Genomic DNA, 20370 nt, shown 5'->3' with positions numbered 1-20370 from the left:
GCAGCACACACGTACCCAGAGCCCTGAGGACTGTCAGAGGCAGGCGAAATAGAATTTTTTCCCTTGTTTTTCAAAGGAAAAGCCACACTGCGTCTATTCAATGAATAATGTATGTCTTCTGGCCCTGCCTACACAATTCTATCCCTGTAGTATTAATGCCGGGTGCAATGGTCTGCACAGCCGGTTTTGAGAAAGAAAAAAAAATATGCAACACTGCTAACAGCAGCCTGGACAGTACTGCACACGGATAGATGTGGCCCTAGAAAGGACCGTTGGGGTTCTTGAAGCCTACATTCACTGCTAACACTCTCCCTGCCTAACCACCACTTCTGTCCCTATTGCAGGGCGCAATGCTCTGCAGATCCAATTTTGAAAAAAAAATAAAAAATACAGTGCTAACACAGTACTGCACACTATTAGATGTGGCCCTGAGAAGGACCGTTGGGGTTCTTGAAGCCTACACTAACTCCTAACGCTCTCCCTACAGCAGCTCCAGCACGATAGCACTTTCCCTCAGCTAACTCACAAGGCATCTGAGCCGAGCCGCGGGAGGGGCCGATTTTTATACTCGGGTGACATCAGATCTCCCCAGCCACTCACAGCAGGGGGGTGGTATAGGGCTTGAACGTCACAGGGGGAAGTTGTAATGCCTTCCCTGTCTTTCAATTGGCCAGAAAAGCGCGCTAACGTCTCAGAGAGGAAACTGAAAGTAACCAGAACATCGCGTGGTACTCGCTACGAGTACCGAGCATCCCGAACACGCTAATATTCGCCCGAGTATCAAGCTCGGACGAGTACGTTCACTCATCTCTAGTTAAAAACAATGTATTCAGGGGCCGAGAGTTTCCCGCTCGTGTACGGTTGGGTTGGCCGTCCTTTTGTAGTTGGGTCTGGTGTCCGTCAGGGATGCCCTCTGAGCCCCTGGCTTTACGTGTTCACTGTCGATCCCTTCCTCAGAAGGGCTGATGGGGGGACCATTGGCAGGGGTGAGATTGGACCCAGGGGTGCCGGACCCGGCCTTGAGGACAGTGGCGTATGCTGATGACGTTACTATCTTTGTCTCCTCTCATGAGGAGGCGGGGTGGGTGATGTTAGAAGTTGTCCGCTACTCGGAGGTCTCCGGGTCAAAGATCAATCGGGAAAAGTGTGAGAGTCTCTGGCTGGTAGGGGGAGATCCTGCTTTTGATCTTCCGGACGCTCTCCCAGAACCCCAAGATTCCGCTAAAATTTTAGGCATCGATTTCGACCAAGGGAATTATCCCGAGGAAAACTGGGATGTCAGGTTGAGGAATGCCGCTCAAAAGGTGGATCAATGGAAAGGGTGGTCTTTGACCCTGAGAAAAAGGGTTTGCTTGATCAAGACTTACCGGCTCCCTTTGTTAATGTACCTGGGAAGTGTCTGCATTTTGCCAGAACCTCTTTGGTAACGGCTCTACAGCCTGTTCTTCCAGCTGTTATGGGGGAATAGGTTGAACCCAGTCAAGAGGGAGGTTACTTACCATACAAGGAGACTAGGCGGGTCGGGTATGGTCAACCCAGTTGTTTTCCTCGTGAATACCTTATTGAAAGCTAATATCACAAACCTCTGGAAAGAGAGGGCTCCTCCGTGGGTATCCTCCTGTAAGGGATGGTTTCGGACGTTCTTCCAGGAGTGGGAGACGGGAGGCCATGTGAAGGACTTTCGTACACCGCACGGACATCTTCTGGCTTACGTTGCACCGGTTCTGAAGGTTTTACGCCAATGGGGGCTGACCGTGGGGGAAGTCAGGACGCTGGCAAGGCGTGTGCTGGACCAGAGGGTTTTGGCAACCCACTTTTAGAATCCATTGGCCCTCAAAGACTGCCTAGGTGGGGATTTGAGAGTGGGTTTGTTTCTTTTAAATTCAGTAAGAAGCCCTCAAAGTATTGGGACTTGACCTGGCGCTGCTTCTATGGTAAGCTGTATGTGGGGGACAACTTGAAGCACAAGAACACCGAAGACAGGGGTTGTCCCCGGGAGGTGTGTGGCAACACTCTGGAGAGCATGGACCACTTCCTGCTTCATTGTCCCTTTAATATAGAGGTATACAAGAGGGTAGGGGCTTCCATCGGTTGGCCACAGCTGGCTGACCTTACCTACTCTGAGTGGTGTTATGGAGCATTCAGAGATCTGGGTGGCAGGGACCGCTGCACTTTATTTTTAGTAACTCTAGTGGTTAGGTATTACACGTGGAGCGCACGGTGTTTAGTATCGACGCAGCATAAAATCCTCCTGGAGGACGAGGTAAGTAGGAATATTCTCGATGACCTGGTGAAGGTGCGTTCTCTGGAATTTGAAAGGTTGGGTAGGCCTTGAGCAGCCTTCCTTTGGAGGGGTTTTTGCTTTGGGGTTCACCAGCCTGGAGAACTGTTTCCCGGTGGGGGTCTGGATTCTTTCACCCTAGCTTTTTGTTTTTTTTAAAGTTAAAAGTTGAATAGAAGGCTTATGGGACCCGAACCAGGGCAGGAGGTAATGGTTATATTTTTTGTTATTTATTTATTTTTCTGTATATTTAGGCTGTGGATTAATATGCATTATATGGTTTTGTGGGTGGTATTATTTGTTTATGGTTTTTTCGTGGGTGGTATCATGTTTCATGGGTGGTATTATGTGTTTTCGTGGGGAGTATTATGTTGAGTTTTGTGGGGGGGGTTATATGATATGTTGTAATATGTTTTGTTATGTTATGTAAATTTTGTTGTGTAAGTGGGATGTGGCCAGACCGTTTTTTTCACTCCTGTTTCTGTAAAATTTTGTAAATATGAATATGTTTGGCTATAATTTCTTGCAAATATTTCTGTTTAATTTCTGTTATTTTTTGCAAATATTTCAGTTTTGTAAATGTGTGTATATATGCTTCTTGCGATTGTATTTGGCAAATTTTTCTGTTATTTTGCTATTTTTGTTATTACGCCCTGTGATGTTTTTTACTTTTATAATAAAAAGATTATCACTGTGTTATCTGTGCTTTGACATAGGACTGCAGGGACATTATGGAGAATTCACCTCCAGAAAGTTTTTTCCAAAAGTTTAATAGGAGTGTGGGGAATGGGTTAAATAACTCCTGCTATAATGGTTGCTTTTTTTAAGAAATAATAATAGTCCCTATCAGACACCACCCAATACAGATTCCCCTGCATCAAAATAACAAATAGTATTGTAGCAGCGTCCCCAGCCTTAATGGTCGGCTAGAGATGAATATTGGGCTAAGTGTTGAATCAGTTCATATATAGCCCTAACTCCTCCTATTTATTTAGGGGGTAGAACTGCAATGGGCCAATCACTAGATCCTTCCTGCAATGTTTCCCCGCCTATTGGGTGGCACCCAGCAATCAATACAGTATTCATCCATAACCTGATCCTAAAGCTGTATATTGGCTCTCCAAATGCATCCTACTCTTACTTTATATAACATGTCCTCCCCACATCCATCCGATCGTTGTAGCATCTCTTCGATGTGCTCATATTGCAGATCGCATCATCGCTATGTTGCCCGGTATTCGGGTTGCTAAGCAGCATGATGGGGTCATCAAGCTGCTTTATTGTCGTCCCAACCCTCAGGAGGGCGGATCCAGCGGTCTGCTCGGTCACACGATTGACGCGCTGAAGAGCATCTTCCTTGCAGGCAGCGCGGTGAGATCACCACGCTGTCCAACGCCGTCTCCTCTTCCTCATCACCCGGAGGCTGATCCTTTATGCCGTATATCATAGTTACAGCATCTCCGTTACCTGGCAACTTGTAAATAAAGGATATGCCATGCTTCTAAAAGCACGGACATTGTGCCGCCCCGTATTGTTAATAATAAATAAATAGATTTCACCGATATTGATGTAGATGTACCAACATGTATAGTTTTTTTTTCTTTTTGTGTGTGCGTCACATGTTTTTTATTTTTAATCTAAAATTTATTAAAGGTTAGGATACATCATATGTAAAGGTGTACCAATATGGCACTCATTCAGATTAATAGACATATGCAAGACTGAGTTGGGTCACAGAAAAGGAAAAAAAAAAATTTTTGTATTGACCAAACTGTCTGACAGTCAGTCTCATATTGATGAAAATCCCTGTCACAGGTGACATAATGGCACATATCTGGACGGCGCAGGGAAGCCGAGGGCGGCGTGCAGGTCTCATGGAGCGATGCTTAATCAAAGTAAAAAAAACATTGTATCCATACAGAGGCTGCCTGAATGCCACCCGCAATGTCACAATGATCACCATGCACAGTCACGCTCTGACATATGAACAGGAAAAATGGACTACACGCAGTAAAAAGCGTGCGCAAAAAAATTACAACACTATAGCAACCTTAATAGCAATTTCTGTAAGAGAAAGGAGGAGAATAAATAAAAATACATGAGTGAATAAAGTGGAGATAATTAAGTGCAAATAAAGCTATGATGTATGTTACTGCAATATAATGATACAAGAGATAAATGAAATCAATGTGAAATGACGGATGAGAGATCCCAGTCTGACTCCATAAATTAAAACACTGTACATATAGGCATTAGGATAATCACAACAGTATAACAACCTTGACAGCAATCTCTAAGATGGGGAAAAATAAAATGAAATTTCTCATACGTGAAAAAAGCACAATAATAAGTGATAACATAACAGTGAATTGACAGGAGATATTGAGGTGGAAGTGAAAATTACGATGCTGTTTAATGCAATAAAGCGATACAATGACTAAATAGAATCTAAGCGAAAGAAATGTAGAAAATGCTAGTCTAGTCCACAAAATAAGACACTGTACATAAATTATTAGCGACAGAAACAATTATTTTAAAATACGTCGCCAGTCCTCCTGTCCATAAATGTAGACCATGAATGCTTCATCTATCGGACAGATGTGTAGATCCGCATTCTTCTTTGAATATCCAATCAAAAACCAGACACTATAAAAGAGAAAATAAAGAAAGAAACTTAAAAATAAACATAGTAGAGATATGGAGCTATAGGAACGATGAAAAGGAAAGGGACTCATTCAGTCCCTTATGGAACATGGTATCCAAAGGAACTATCCAAAACCATTCCCTCAGTGCCAACAATCTCTTGATGTCCCCCCACTGATGCCACAACTAACCGTATCAATTCCGCGCACCTGAAGTCCATCTGGATCACAGCCATGTAATTCCATAAATGCTGCGGTATAGTTTTTAAAAGATTCACATCATTGCACTTTTTCGCTGAAGCAATGTCCCGCACACGCTCCCTCATTCTTGTTTTAAGTTCGCTTGAAGTGAGACCTATGTACATTTTGTTGCATGGACAAGTCACTTGATAGAGGACATTGGTAGTACTAGAGCAGATATTATAAACTATCTTGTACCATTGGCCAATTGAAATTGTGAAGTGTGTAAGATGTTCCTACATGAGACACAACCTTCGCAATGGGAAAAAGCCCACCGAAGGGGGTTTTGAAGTAAAAGGGTTTCTCGGTTTTGAGATACAGTGGCTATGAACCAAAATATCACGCAGATTTCTACCACGTTTAGCCTTCAATGTAGACCTCATCGGTAAGACCTGTGCAAGAATTGGGTCAGAGCGCAAAATGCGCCAGTGTTCCTGCAGTGCCAATCGCATTGCAGACCATTTGTCATTACACGTTGAAATAAAACGAATGCAGTTCGCAGACAGTTTTGGTTCCTTATTAGGGTAGAGCAGCTCAAATCTAGGGGTACTTTTAGCTCTCCAATAACCCTTTCGTATATCTTTTGGACTATATCCCCATTATTTAAATCTATTTGCTGGGTCTCTTGATTGAGACTCAAATTTCGAGTTGCTTGATCATTTGCCTCATCCTCAGGAACTGTCCAGCTGGGACAGCCCTAACAGTAGATGGAATATGTGAAGATTTAGCATGTAACAGGGAATTGACGGACGAGGGCTTGCGGTGAACATCTCTGTAAAACATTTTACTAATTTCTCTCCACCACTACATCAAGAAAGTCGACACGTGAATAACGATGTCAACTTGTTAATTTGACGTTGTAATTATTTTGATTAAGACAGTCAATGAAATCCAACAGACTCCCCTCCTTCCCCTGCCAAATCAAAAATAAATCATCACGTATGGCTACATTGATGGAAAAATAAGAAAAATTACAGCTCTTGGAATGCGGGGTCAAAACACAAATGAAAAATCAAAAAGATCTGTACAAACTCTATATCTGAGATCTGACTCTGCACTAAAAGGTTAGAATTAGTGTTGACCAATTGAAATATGGTCAAGTCTCTAATTTCGTTGTCTTCTAGTTTTGCTAGTTTCTAGTTTCACTGATTTTTCAAGCCAGAATTTTGCCTCTAGTTTTGCCGACTGGCTGAGAGGGCTGTCACTCAGCTGATTCAGCCAATTAGAGCAATCTCTTGCTGGGAGGCGGGGAATTCAATCCCCGTCACTAGCAATAAATGCTTTGCCGGCTTGACAAGCGCCCGGCAGCCGGTCCGAAGCTCCGAAAGCAGCGGTGGGGACCCCAAGGGCACCTGAAATGTGAATATTAATTCTACCTGCAGTCCTTGGGACAGATAATGCATTAGATGTGACCTGCAGTCCTATATAACACCACAGATAACACACAGCTCTACATTAGGCTGCTTTCTTTGGTATTAAAAACCATATTTATTCTGTATTAAATGTGGTTTGGTGTGGTTTTCTGGAATGTCTAGAATGAATAATTGGATTTACACTGATTCCTATGGAAATAATTACCTCGAGTTTAATTGGTTTCAAGTTTGGCTGATTGCTTTCAGATGGATTACCAATTAAACTAGAGGTTGGACTGTAATTGGTTTTGCAGTGACCGACTGACAAGATTTAAAAAAAATAATTGTCAATTGAGACTCCCTCCTCCAACTTCCATTAAAATCAATGGCAGCAAAAATCAGGTTCTCTAATTGGCCTTCAAAATGTTCCTGAAACAGCAGTGGAGATGGTGGTGGCCCGGTGGTCGGCACTGCTAATTAAAACGTAGATCCCCAGCACTGCAAGGCAGCCGCACAGCACCAACACTCCCGTCCCCTCTGCTCCAAGTAGAAAGCCAATAGTTTGGCAATTTTTGCCCCTTTGATTTCAATGGGTTTTCACAAAACGGAAAGCAAACGGAAAGCTTTCTTTTTGCTTCTTTTTCATTAGGTTTCTTTTTTTCCACAAGAACAAGTAGTGCCGTCTGCAGCGCTATTTATTAATTTAAAAAAAAATGTGAACCCAACGAAATGGAAGTAAACAGAGGTTTCTGTTTGATTTCCTTTTATTTGAAAAACCCAATAAAATCATTGAAGAAAAAAATGGAAATGATTATTTCCATTTTTATTTCACTTTTCTTCTCCAAAAATGAAAGAGAAACAGAATTGTGACGGAAGCCCTAAATGCAGGTGTGAATGGGCCTTAAATGTGATTTCAAAAAGTTTTGTCATTACATATGGACTTGTCAAAAGTTTTGATCACTGGGGGTCTGAGTGCCTAGACCCCAACCCATTACTAGAACAAGTCAGCTAAAGCGCTCATCAGTGCTGTCCCTGCTATCTGGCTGAAGACGGGCTCAATATAAAGACTAAGGCCCATCCTCAGCGAACCAGCAGTGACAGCGCTGGGATGAGGCTTTAGCTGCTTCATTCTAGCAATCAGTGGGGTTTCAGCATCTGCACCCCCAGCGATCAAAACTTTTCACATGTTCCTAAGACATCAACAGTTTTTAGAAAGCGCACTGCTTTATGTGACATGTGAAACCTTATAAATGGATTCCTAAAACTTTTCTTTCCTCTGTTTTATATTTAGAATGATGGAAATGCATGTTATTCTAGTGCTGAATGTAATAGCGGGTGTTGCTACAAGAGAGAATTTCCCAGGATATCCTCTTCATGTGGACCAAAAGTAAGAGGTCGGGAATGTGTCGGTCCGGTGAGTACCTGTTACCAGCTGCTGTCTTGGTTTCTCCTCCATATATTCAGTATAATGTCTCATTCACACGGGCCTTGAATTGTTAAATTTGACACCATATTTCGGACATGGATTTCACACCTAATGTGCTGAGACAAACAACAAAATGACACCCCGTCCACCTTTGAAAAACTTGTGCTGTTTCTGTCAAGAAAGGCACAGGGTGCCGCTATGCCCCAGAACAGTGCCCGGGGACACTTGATGACCTATGTTCTAGCTATGGCTAACACTCTGACTTCTGGGATACAGACTGGATCTATCATACATGACACGACTGTAAAGGTTTTGTTTAGTAGTTCAAAACACAAAGAGCAAGTAAAATAAAATAGTGTTCACTGCTGAGCAGTGGTAAGAGTAAGTAAGTACAGGGACGGATTGGGGACCCTGAGGAGATGCTCTAACTAACAGGGAGGCTAGGGCTCAGGAGTAGATAGAATGGTTAATGGAGCAGTTACGTTTAAAGAAGGGGATGAAAATAGTGGTAGACAGGGATTGGTGGAGAGGGGGAAATGTTAATTAAGGGGAGTAAGGTTATAAAAGTAGGTGGTTTAAGTGAGAGTGCAGTTTTAGAATAAAGAAAGTGAGAAGAGTCCCGCACACCATCCCGTAAGAGAGTATAAAGAGTTAGTGAGTTTATTAAAGGAATTTTAGAGAATAGAATACTTACAAGGGTTTATGGGTGGAAGTGTATTTTCTGTCATAGCAGCCTGAGAGTCCATGTGTTCATCTTCTACACCTATATCTTCTATGGTTCCCATGGACTCTTCTGAAGAAATTGTAACCCTGTAAATTCACCGCCCAATTGCACTTATCAGGCCATGTTTCCGTTATTCCTACTATGTCGTAATTCTCTTCAGAGATTCTCACTTAAAGCTCACCCACTTTACTGATCCGACTTCTTGCATTTGCTGCCATAAAATTTATATGGTTATTGTTATTCTTTATATTCATCGTGCTACTTATGGTCCTGTTCATTGTTCTGTCAGTTCTGACTGTACTAACCCCACACCCTGTTCGACCCCCATTCCTATTACTTGGTCCCAGGTCACTGCCTACATTATTTTCCCCCTTATTGCTCTTTTTGCGCTCCACCCTCCCCCTCCCCCCAGTCCCTAGTATAAACACTCTGCCAACATTCTAGTCATTTCACAAGTCCTCTATTATAGCTACTGTGGTACAAGTCCCCCATAGGGATATAAAAAGGGTAAAAAGAGATTACAAAAAAACACAACCTTTTTTTGCAGTCTTTCGCCTATTGATATAAAAAAAAATAAAAGGCAACATAATTGGTATCATCATATCCCTAACAACTCGTACAATAAATTGAACACACTGTTTATCCTGCATAAAAGCGTAAAGAAAAAACAACTAAGAACCTGAGGCAAAATGCCTATTTTTTTCATATCCCAAAGCGCACAATAAAGCAGGATTCACAAGGGCATCAGTGTTTTTACGGTCGCCAACAGACGACGTAAAAACACGTGAGCAGGCGCACAAATCTAACATTTGTGCGCCCGTTCAGACGGCCCGGCACATATATGCCGAGGCCACAATGGCGTTGGGCGGGGGGAGACAGTTTAGCTCTACTGAACTGTGTCTCCTCTTCCCCTCCCCCTCATCATCTCTCGGCAAGGAGAGGAGGTGGTGTTAAGGACCGCTGCGCGGCCACGTAACCTTTCAAGTCTTGAGGTCCAAATTAGTTCGTACCTGGATGCATCAAGGAGGCCAAAAACTAAACAAAGATAGTTATCAGTTCCCACAGATACGTAGAGTTGAGCCGCGGCAAGTATACAGCCCACTCTGCTTAAGGCGCGTACACTGAAAGTTTATTCACTTTGGTATAGTTCTAATACAGGAAAGGAACATGTCATTAGTCACGGGGTTAATCTCATTGGGTTAGAAAAACATTAAGAATCATGCATTGTTCAGCAATCAGCTTAGTGAGAATATATCTGTAATGTTCTCAAGTGTCTGTTTCTCCCAGCGTTATCTCGTCCTCCCTGGTCCTCCCTTGTATCCACTTTGTGATTCAGGTGGCTGTAGTACAGTCAGTTCCTTTGTCCAAGTCTCCGAATGGAGGTGTGGGAGGGCTTCTTCTGATAACAACTGCGTCCAGACTTGGTTCTCATGAAAAAGAACAGAGACAAATCATTAGATATTGCACCGAATCTCATGCTCTAAAGCTATTTCTGCTTGAATTATTGTTTCACTACACACAAGCTTATTTACATCTTATAATGCTCCATTTTGTATCTAGCGGCCATTTTGAGACAGATTCTTCCATTTTATGAGCCTGCACTTTCTCAATCCCCCCTAGAAACTGTCTCAAAATAAACGATACTTTATAACTTCTACAGGACGGGGTAAGGTTTGATTTCCCTATCTCTAGTTTATGGTCTATGCCCTACCTATCATTGTTGGTCAGCTGTCCAAGGGCTAATCCCTTCCCTGACAACTAATCCTAACTAACTAAATGCGAAGACCTAATAGACACAGAAGGGAACTACAACACACATGCTACTCTATTCTAATGGCTGGGAAACTAGAGTGGTCACCCCTACTTCTGCTGAGACAGATCCATAAGGAGACAAATCGCTCTGTTGTATTATAGGCATATAGCCATTGCCTGGGGTCTCTACATCTACGTATATGGGGGCGACAGGTACCATTTGATCTGTAAGCTTAGCACAGGAGCGTTTTATGCAGGGCACAATACAGACAGAAAGTAGCAGGAGTATGATATGTGTAACCAGAATCCCTATTCCTATCTGCATCAAGAACTGTTTACATTGTCCGGTCCATGCAAACCACTCATCCCAGGGGTTAGTTATCCCAGAATTACGTTTCAGCTCTTCTGACAATGTGGCCAATTTCTTTATTGCGATAGTCACTTTACCTGTGGGGCCTGTATTATCTGGAATATTCGTACAGCAAGTTTCACCAATCATTTTACAAACACCACCTTTCTCGGCTAGCATCATATCCAGAGCCAATCGGTTCTGGAAAGTCATGGTGGCTGTGGGGCCTAATTGATCAGCAAGCCCTTGAAGTGCATCTCTTGTATAGTTCACGAACCTTTGTTGGTTGTAATATATATCAACATTCTTATTGATGGTTACTATTCCAAACAGGGACTCAAATCCGGCCTTAACTTGATCCCTGGCTTTAAACTCATCTGGCACCCCCCTTGGCACTCCTATTGCATATATATATATATATATATATATATATATATATATATATATATATATATATATATACACACATACACACACACACACACACACGTGGATCAAACCTGCCACCTGGATCGTCAATTTCTCTCTTAGCATGATGCGGTGTTGGATTCTCACCCTCTGTGTAGTCTTATTGATTGTATTAATTTGTTCTGGTCGCTGAAACAGGGGCTAGTGTACAGTAGTCAAAGGTGTATGTGGCTACTTGTGTGTGTGTTAAAGGAATTGTACCACAATGTCACTGTGACAGCCACTTCCGCCCAGGTCCCCAACCCTGCCCATAGCCTGTAAAGGATATGCAGGATCATGAGTTCTGTGCTCCAGGACCCTGGGCCTTTTTTGCAGTGCGAGGTGTGGATCCAAGTGGACTTTCTTTCGAGCTTGACTGCAGTTGGGGTGGTGAACAACATCTGGTAGGGACCTTCAAACTGGGCTTTTTTCTCAAACTTTTTCACATAGACCCTGTCACCTGGTTTTAGATTGTGACACTCGTCTGTAGGACCTGAGAGAGAAGCAGAAACTACAGAATGTGTTATTGACAATTCCTTGGAGAGACCTATGACAAAATTAACAAGAGAATCATTTCCCAAACTTGGATACTGTGGCATGTATCCTCCGGAGAAAAATAAAAACTAATGGAAGACACTCAATTCAAGATTTGCCCGTTTCCTTCATTGCCCATGGATCTACTTTCCCACTACTCCGTGGATGGTAGGGTGTGTGAAAAGCCTGAAATATACCCAAAGCAGACATGATGTATTCCATTATTTCACCTGTGAAGTGTGTACCTTTGTTTGACTCAATCACTTCCGGTACCCCGTATGTGCGGATTACCTCATTCATGAGCTTCTGTGCGGTTACCTGCTTATTTACTTTAGTAACAGGGTAGGTCTCCAACCTGAAAAGACATCAACAACAACAAGCATATATTCATACTTCCCAACAACTGGGAGCTGAGTGTAGCCAATTTGCAATCCCTGAGATAGGTAGAGTGGTCTAGGCAAGTGTTATGTGGCAAATTTACTTCTGCCATGTTGCTTAAGGCAAAGATCATGCAAAATTGGACAAATGATGCAACAGCTACAGAAAACCCAGGAGCCACCTGTCCTCGTTCAAGCGTCGACATCATTGCTACTTTGAGAGGTGCATCTTTCCGGGCATCAGCTGGGCCATCATGGGGCACAGGGACTGTGGTAGGCAAATTCTGTTGACTGTTCGCCATACACCGTCCTGTTTCTGCTGCTCCCATATTAAGTCCATTTGTCTTTTCCTTCCTTGCTGGCTTGTAACTGTAAAGTCTTTAGCATATCAAAGCCCAAAGTTTTTTTCAATGTCCAAAGTTTTTGTCAAATTCTTCTTTTCTTCTTTTCTTCCACGGCTTGAGGGCCGCTGCCTTTGCTGTGTGGTCTGTGATGGCGTTGCCTCTTGCTTCTCTGATGTACGAATTGGTGTGAGCTCTCCACTTTGTCAGGTAGAAGTAGGGCTTCCAAGAGACTCTGCACCGCTGCACCATTCTTAATTGGCTGTCCTGCTGAGGTAAAAAACTGTCTGGCCTTCCATGTTGGGCCGTAATCATGAGCTATGCCAAATGCATACCGGGAATCAGTGTAAGCTTCTGCTTTTAGGACATCTTGTTGTGTGACCACTGCATATCCAGTGTAGAGTCATCCATCCTCACCCTGGGACCATCTATAAAAAACAACTCAAAATATGCATTGTTAACAGGGGCTTCAGTAACCTCTTAAAACTAAAATTTTCTTGTTGCATCACTGCTAGACAATCATGCTGATATTCTATTTCAAATAGATCAGAATCTTGTTGCAAAAAATTTAAAAATAGCTTACCTGCAATACCTAAATCACCTATGTCTTCTCCTCCCCCCCCCCCCCTTTGAACTAGGATACTCAATTGGAAAAAGAGTAGCCGGGTTCAAAGTAGTAGCAACATTGAAAAGAATGAAAAGAGCACATTGTAGCCGGATCTGACAGGCCAGAAATAAGTGCTTGGGTTGCACCTGCGTGAATATGCTCCGGATGTCATGAGGGGTGAGGACCACTAAGGGGGGGTGTAGTCCAATACCAACTCAGAAGATTTGTCAACCATTGCCTGTACTGCTGCCACCGCACAAACACATGAGGGAGCTCCTCGAGCCACTGGATCCAGCCTCATGGAGTAGTATCCAAGTGGCCGTGGTTGTCCTCCGTGCTTTTGTGTCAACACTGCCGTCACATGGCTAGAAAGTTCAGTACAGAAAAGAGTAAAGGGTAAAGTGTAGTTGGGAATACCCAAGACTAGAGAGCTGCTTCAGGGGTGAGAGAGAAAAGAATGATTGAAAGACAGTCATAGAGTGGTTGCATAAGAGAGGAAACCGAATGGATCCATGGGCGGCAGTATGAAACAAGGCCCAGAAAGGTGCGGAGTTTGGCAACAGATGTAGGTACAGGTATGGCCTGGATAGCAGCCTTTTGTTCCTCTGTCAGATGTCCAGTTCCTTGGGCTAAGCAATGACCCAGGAGAACAACCTTTGTTTTGCAGAATTGGAGTTTGTCTTTAGAGGCTTTACAGTCATTTTCTGCAAGAAAAATTAACAGTGAAATTGTGGCTTGTTGGCAGGCTTTCAAATTATCAGCGCACAGCACCTACATGCGGTAGGTGTCTGACTGACACCTCATCAGCACACAGCACCTACATGCGGTAGGTGTCTGGCTGACCCTTCAGCGTCTTTTCTGGACGGGAAAAAGAGGGGTTTTTTTTGCTGGAGAACGTATCTTGCGCAAATTCCCCATCGGAACCAAGTTTTCCACTTGTTCCCCCATCAGTATTTTTCTTGTGGGAAACTAAGGGGATACTGTTTGACCCAGGGGTGTGTATCCTGGCTTCAGATTTACCATCATAGGGGGTACATTCAATTTCCCTAATTCTGTCTTGGAAGTGGCCTACTATTTGTCAGGACCTGCGGAAAACTAAGTTTCTTTAGCGACTGTCAGGAGAAACACATGAGCCGGATCCACCAAGAGAACAGTTAGTTTACAAAACTCTTCTGAACTGGGACCTGAGGTCTCAACCTGTACCGATCCATCCGGTGAGAATTTGATGGATGCAGATAAGGCTTGTAAGATATCAGTTCCAATAACAGAGACATGAATTACAACAGGGCAGAATAATCTACAAACACATTAATATTTGGAATGTGATATTCTTCAAGCAAATTCATTATTAATGTGATCCTGCCTGCAATGTCTCATCAAATTTGAGGAAACAAAAAACTTTTACAAGCTGCTCAAGATTCTCACCCCCTCCTTTGTGAACAAGAGGGATGAAACATTACGTACTTTTACATCATCCAGCTCCACCCCTTCGATACTGGCTGATCGCGTCTTTCTTCACACTTTCATTCAAACTCCACAGTCGTCCCATTCACATCACAGACAAGTAAAGTCCCATGCAGAGGGAGAAAGAACACTTCTATCCCCAGTCAATATCTGCATCACACATCTTACATTCATGAGTCTGAACACGGGTCATTAACTCTTATCCATTCATGTGGTCAAGTCTGTCTCTCTCATTCAAATGTTAGTAAGAGTTCACACAGGACGTAACGTGTATGGTGCAACTGTCCTCATCTTGCATACAAATGCATTCAATCACTAACACCTCTCCCTGGAATCAGTCAAACTTTAACTGTTTGTAACACTAGAGATGTACACCAGATTCCACAACAACCACTTCATCACTAATATTTTCCATAAAAGGAACACACATTTAGCAATTACACACACGTCCAACCAATCACAGAACTGACATTTACACAAAGAACAGCAAAACTATACCTTAGAATTACCTTTCCTATTTTTAAGACAGTAGGATTCACTGGATTCATTATGGGTTCTATTCTATTCAAGCAAACATAACTACTGTCCAGGGTTCTTCGCTCTAATCTTTGGCCTTGAGAAGCACACATTCCTTCTCTGCGAAGTCAAGGCTTTCACCTCAATCTCATTAAACTCTGAAGGGGGGGGGGGGTGACGAGGGGGAACAGAGCTTTACACAAATCAAGCATTAACCCTCTATCTATTCCTATATATATATATATATATATATATATATATATATATATATATATATATATATTATCACGTATTGACCCTCTCCTTCCTTCTGTAAGCTTTTCTACTGCCGTCTGCGATCCTAGCGACCTTTCTTCTCAGCAGTATCTGACTTATGAGAAATGGACAACACGTACAGCAATGACAATGTTAGGACATTAAGACATACAAATTGTCACATAGTTCACAGATTCTACCTGAACTCACCCCCGGGTTCCTCCTTGCGGCAACTACATTTGTGGGCAATTTTAAGCACAAACCTACTTGGAAAGGAGGTGCTAAACACAGACTGCAGAACAGATAAGCGGGAGAAGGCTGTTTGCAGGCGGGATGAGGGGATTTGAATGTTTCTATGCAAAATTTAGGTAAGGCACTCATCATTGCAGTGCAAAGAATTGGTATGCCAGGTAAAAACATACATAGATGGGAGGTCAGAAGCCAGCTCATTTCTGCTGCGGAGCTAAGATGACGTCTGAGCGGTAACTGAAGGTATTGCTACAGCAGATGCTAAAATGGCCGCTGGGCTATGGCTGGCACTGAAATGACCACCCAAGGTGTGGCCTGACTGGGCGATGGTGACGGGAGGTTCCAGGAATACTACATACTAGACAAGTATCAAGATATACCGACTGGTATTGGCCCCAATAACAACACGGCCATCTAGGGGCAGGGCAAAGGGGAGAAAAACATCATCCATGACACGGCCGGGGCGGTGTCCTCAGATGGTGAAGAAGAGCTGCCTTCCTTTGTCTTCAACGCAAAGCATATGAATAATCGCCATCTTGAAACTGCAACTTTCTTACTTCAACTTTACATCACTTATTGACTCTACATACTACCAACTGGGTATGCCTAGCCCTATGCTCAATGACACATTGGGAAGAATATCTCTAAGTGCGTGAGCCTTTTGCTCAATGACTATACCAACAGTTTCACATAACTTCTTGACTTTCTTCACATACTCCTTACCACCTCTACATGACACCTGATGGACAGGATCAAAAAGACCACTGTTAGGTACCTTAATTTAAACATGTTCCGAAACTAAACTCTGAACCGTCTCTCAACCGGGAGTCCGAAGCCGTATGCTCAATCACGTAATCACAATTGTCACGTCTGATGCCGTTTGCTCAATCACTCCCTGAGAAATATGCTCAATAAACTAAACCTCGAAGCCGTCTCTCAACCGGGATCTGAAGTCCCTGAGAAGTATGCTCGATAGGCTAAACTCTCGAAGCCGTCTCTCAACCGGGATCTGAAGTCCCTGAGAAGTATGCTCGATAATACAATTTATAACGTCCTAAAACATTCTGTCCCCTGGTGTCATAGACCACTCAAGACCTGAGGTAAACTTCTTTACCGATGACAACTATAATACCAAACATCAAACATCCGACTGACATGGGAATCTGTCAATCAACTGAGCCAAACAGACCAACGGAAGACATCATATAATAAATATGACACTTACCGGGCTGTGTGTGAGGTTGATCAGTCCTCTGGTTTGGCACAGTGGATATATGTCCTCCCAGTCCGATGTCGTGGTCCGATGAGTGACACAAGAGTCAATCGGTAAATCCTGCCGACTACGCCAACTGTTAAGGACCGCTGCGCGGCCACGTAACCTTTCAAGTCTTGAGGTCCAAATTAGTTCGTACCTGGATGCATCAAGGAGGCCAAAAACTATACAAAGATAGTTATCAGTTCCCACAGATACGTAGAGTTGAGCCGCGGCAAGTATACAGCCCACTCTGCGTAAGGCGCATACACTGAAAGTTTATTCACTTTGGTATAGTTCTAATACAGGAAAGGAATACGTCATTAGTCACGGGGTTAATCTCATTGGGTTAGAAAAACATTAAGAATCATGCATTGTTCAGCAATCAGCGTAGTGAGAATATAATGTTCTCAAGTGTCTGTTTCTCCCAGCGTTATCTCGTCCTCCCTGGTCCTCCCTTGTATCCACTTTGTGATTCAGGTGGCTGTAGTACAGTCAGTTCCTTTGTCCAAGTCTCCGAATGGAGGTGTGGGAGGGCTTATTCTGATAACTGCGTCCAGACTTGGTTCTCATGAAAAAGAACAGAGACAAATCATTAGATATTGCACCGAATCTCATGCTCTAAAGCTATTTCTGCTTGAATTATTGTTTCACTACACACAAGTTTATTTACATCTTATAATGCTCCATTTTGTATCTAGCGGCCATTTTGAGACAGATTCTTCCATTTCATGAGCCTGTACTTTCTCAGTGGGACGGGGTGGGAGCTACTGTGCTAAGCTCCCACCCCCTCTCCTCCCCTTGTTGGAGCCAGTAATGGGAGGGGTGGGATGGGGGCGGAGTTTAGCAGTCATGCTGCTAAACTTCCTGCCACCTCTCTTATCCGGCAGCTGTCATAGGCTCCCATAGGAGTCTATGCAAGCACGACCGGCGTAAAAGTGCCTGGCCAAAATACGCCCATGTGTACTGACGAATTGTAAACCAATGCATCAGGGGAGCGGCGTATTTCTGCCGGGTGTGAGCTGACATCAAGGTGCAGCTGTATCGAGCTGATAGCATCGTTACATTGTACCACCTCGATAAATCCACCTAATAGCAAACTACACCTCAATAAACCCACCTCATAGGAAAATTCACCTCTATAAACCAACCCAATAGCGAACCACATCTCAATAAACCCATCCCATAGCGAGCTACACCTCGACAACCCCACCACATAGTGAGCTACACCTCGATAACCCCACCCCATAGTGAGCTACACCTCGACAACCCCACCCTATAGTGAGCTACACCTCGACAAACCTACCCCCATAGTGAGCTACACCTCAATAAGCCCACCCCCATAGTGAGCTACACCTCAATAAACCCACCCCCATAGAGAGCTACATGTCGATAAACCTACCCCATAGACAGCTACACGTCGATAAACCCACCCCATAGCAAACTACACCTTGACAAACCCACCCCATAGCAAACTATGCCTCAATAAACCCACCCTCATTGAAAAACTACACCACGATAAACCCACCCCCATAGCAAACTACACTTCAATAAACCCACCTCCATAGAGAGCTACACCTCGATAAACGCACCCTATAGCAAACTACACCTGGAGCTCTGTCCATGAAAAAGTTTTTTGCAACAGTGCAAAAAAAGGTGGGTTTTTTTGTGAAGAAGTGGAAAAACCTAAAAAAAAAAAATTTGGTATTGTAAGCGCACCGACCTGCAGAAAATATGTATTATGTCATTTATGCTGCTTGATTAATGTTGTAAAAAAAAAATAATAAAACTTTTACAATATAGTCAATGTACCCAAAAATGGCATCAAAACAAATGACAGTTTGCCACATAAAAAACAAGTCCTCATACGGCCATTTTGACTGAAAAATAAAAAAATGCTAGGCCTTTTGAAAAGTGTAGATGAAATCCCTCAAAAATCATTATGTCCTTATGCCCAAAATAGGCCATGGTGTTAAGGGTAAGTGACAAGTTCATTGATTAAGCAACTCAATCTTTTATGGAGAGTACAACTTCTATACACTACATAGGGAAGGGTTAATGTGGTGCTTAGTGATTTAGGGCAAAGAAATCTTAGCTGTCTTCAGGCAAAGACCTCAATTACATCCCCCCCTCCCTTCTCCCCCCTAAAAGTTACACCCTGGAACAAAAAGAAAACTACAGCTCACAGCATTTTAAGCCATTTTGTGAAGTCAGAGGAAATTACATTAAGGGAATATAAGAACTACAACTCCCGGAATGTCCAGGCTGTTTTATGGGCTATTAAATGATATTACAGTGAGGTGGGTTTGAGAAAAGAGAACTACAACTTCCAGAAGTTCACGGGGTCTCAGCTCTTGCCCTACAGAAAACAAAATATCCCTAACTTTCATATAAAGCTCCGCCCCTTTGTGTCACATGATGCTGATGTCATCACTGTTCTTTCAGTCACCAATTTTCCTCTCCACTGATGGGACATTTGACATTCCTCCTGGGATGGCAGGAGAACCCCCAAAATCCAGGACTGTCCCACAGGATCCCAGACTGCTGAGAGACATGCGTTACGTATTACCGCCACAGAGCACATTTCATTAATACTGCTTGGTGGTAATATTGATACTAGTAATCCCTCAGACTGATGTTCTTCTCTTTGTGACATGTTCCTTCAGTGACTATAAAGGAAAAAATGTTTATTCTGGCAATCACAATTCTTGGTGAGCCATGACCGTACAAACCCCACAATACCCCCCCCCCATGGAATACCCTCTCATAGCAAACTACACCTTGATAAACCCACCCCATAGCGAACTACACCTCGATAAACCCACCCCATAGCGAGCTACACCTCGATACACCCATCCTATAGCGATTTACACCTCGATAAAGTCACCACATAGTGAGCTACACCTCGATAAACCCACCCCATAGCGAGCAACACCTCGATAAACACACCCCATAGCGAGCAACACCTCAATAAACCCACGCCATAGCGAACTACACCTCAATAAACTCACTACAGCTACACCTCGACAAACCCTCGCCATAGCAAACTACACCTTGACAAACCCACCCCATAGCGAGCTACACCTCGATACACCCACCCTATATCGATTTACACCTCAATAAACTCACCCCATAGCGAGCTACACCTCGATAAACCAACCCCATAGCGAGCAACACCTCGATAAACTCACCCCATAGCGAGCAACACCTCAATTAACCCACCCCATAGCTAGCTACACCTCAATAAACATAGTACAGCTACACCTCGACAAACCCCTGCCATAGCAAACTACACCTTGACAAACCCACTCCATATCGAGCTACACCTCGACAAACCCATGCCATAGTGAGCTACACCTCGATAAACCCACACCATAGCAAGCTACAGCTCGATAAATCCACCCCATAGCGTGCTACACCTTAATAAACCCACCCATAGCGAACTACACCTCGACAAACCCACCCCATAGCTAGCTACACCTCAACAAACCCACCCCATAGAGAGCTACACTTTGATAAACCCACCCTATATTGATCTACACCTCGATAAACTCACCCCATA

At 43.4% G+C, this 20370-nt stretch overlaps 1 long non-coding RNA gene across 1 annotated transcript in view; it reads left to right on the top strand.

Moving 5' to 3' along the window:
- Positions 1-7812: 7812 nt before the first annotated feature.
- LOC136614277 (uncharacterized) overlaps positions 7813-20370 on the top strand; it is a 40749-nt gene continuing 28191 nt past the window's right edge. Inside the window, exon 1 of the long non-coding RNA XR_010790951.1 lies at positions 7813-7929. This is a non-coding gene — a long non-coding RNA (uncharacterized lncRNA). The remainder of the gene's footprint in view (positions 7930-20370) is intronic.

This window comes from Eleutherodactylus coqui, chromosome 1, assembly GCF_035609145.1.
Source record: "Eleutherodactylus coqui strain aEleCoq1 chromosome 1, aEleCoq1.hap1, whole genome shotgun sequence".
NCBI lineage: Eukaryota > Metazoa > Chordata > Amphibia > Anura > Eleutherodactylidae > Eleutherodactylus > Eleutherodactylus coqui.
Note: the sequence above shows the minus strand (reverse complement) of the source record. Positions and strands in the feature narration are given on the sequence as shown.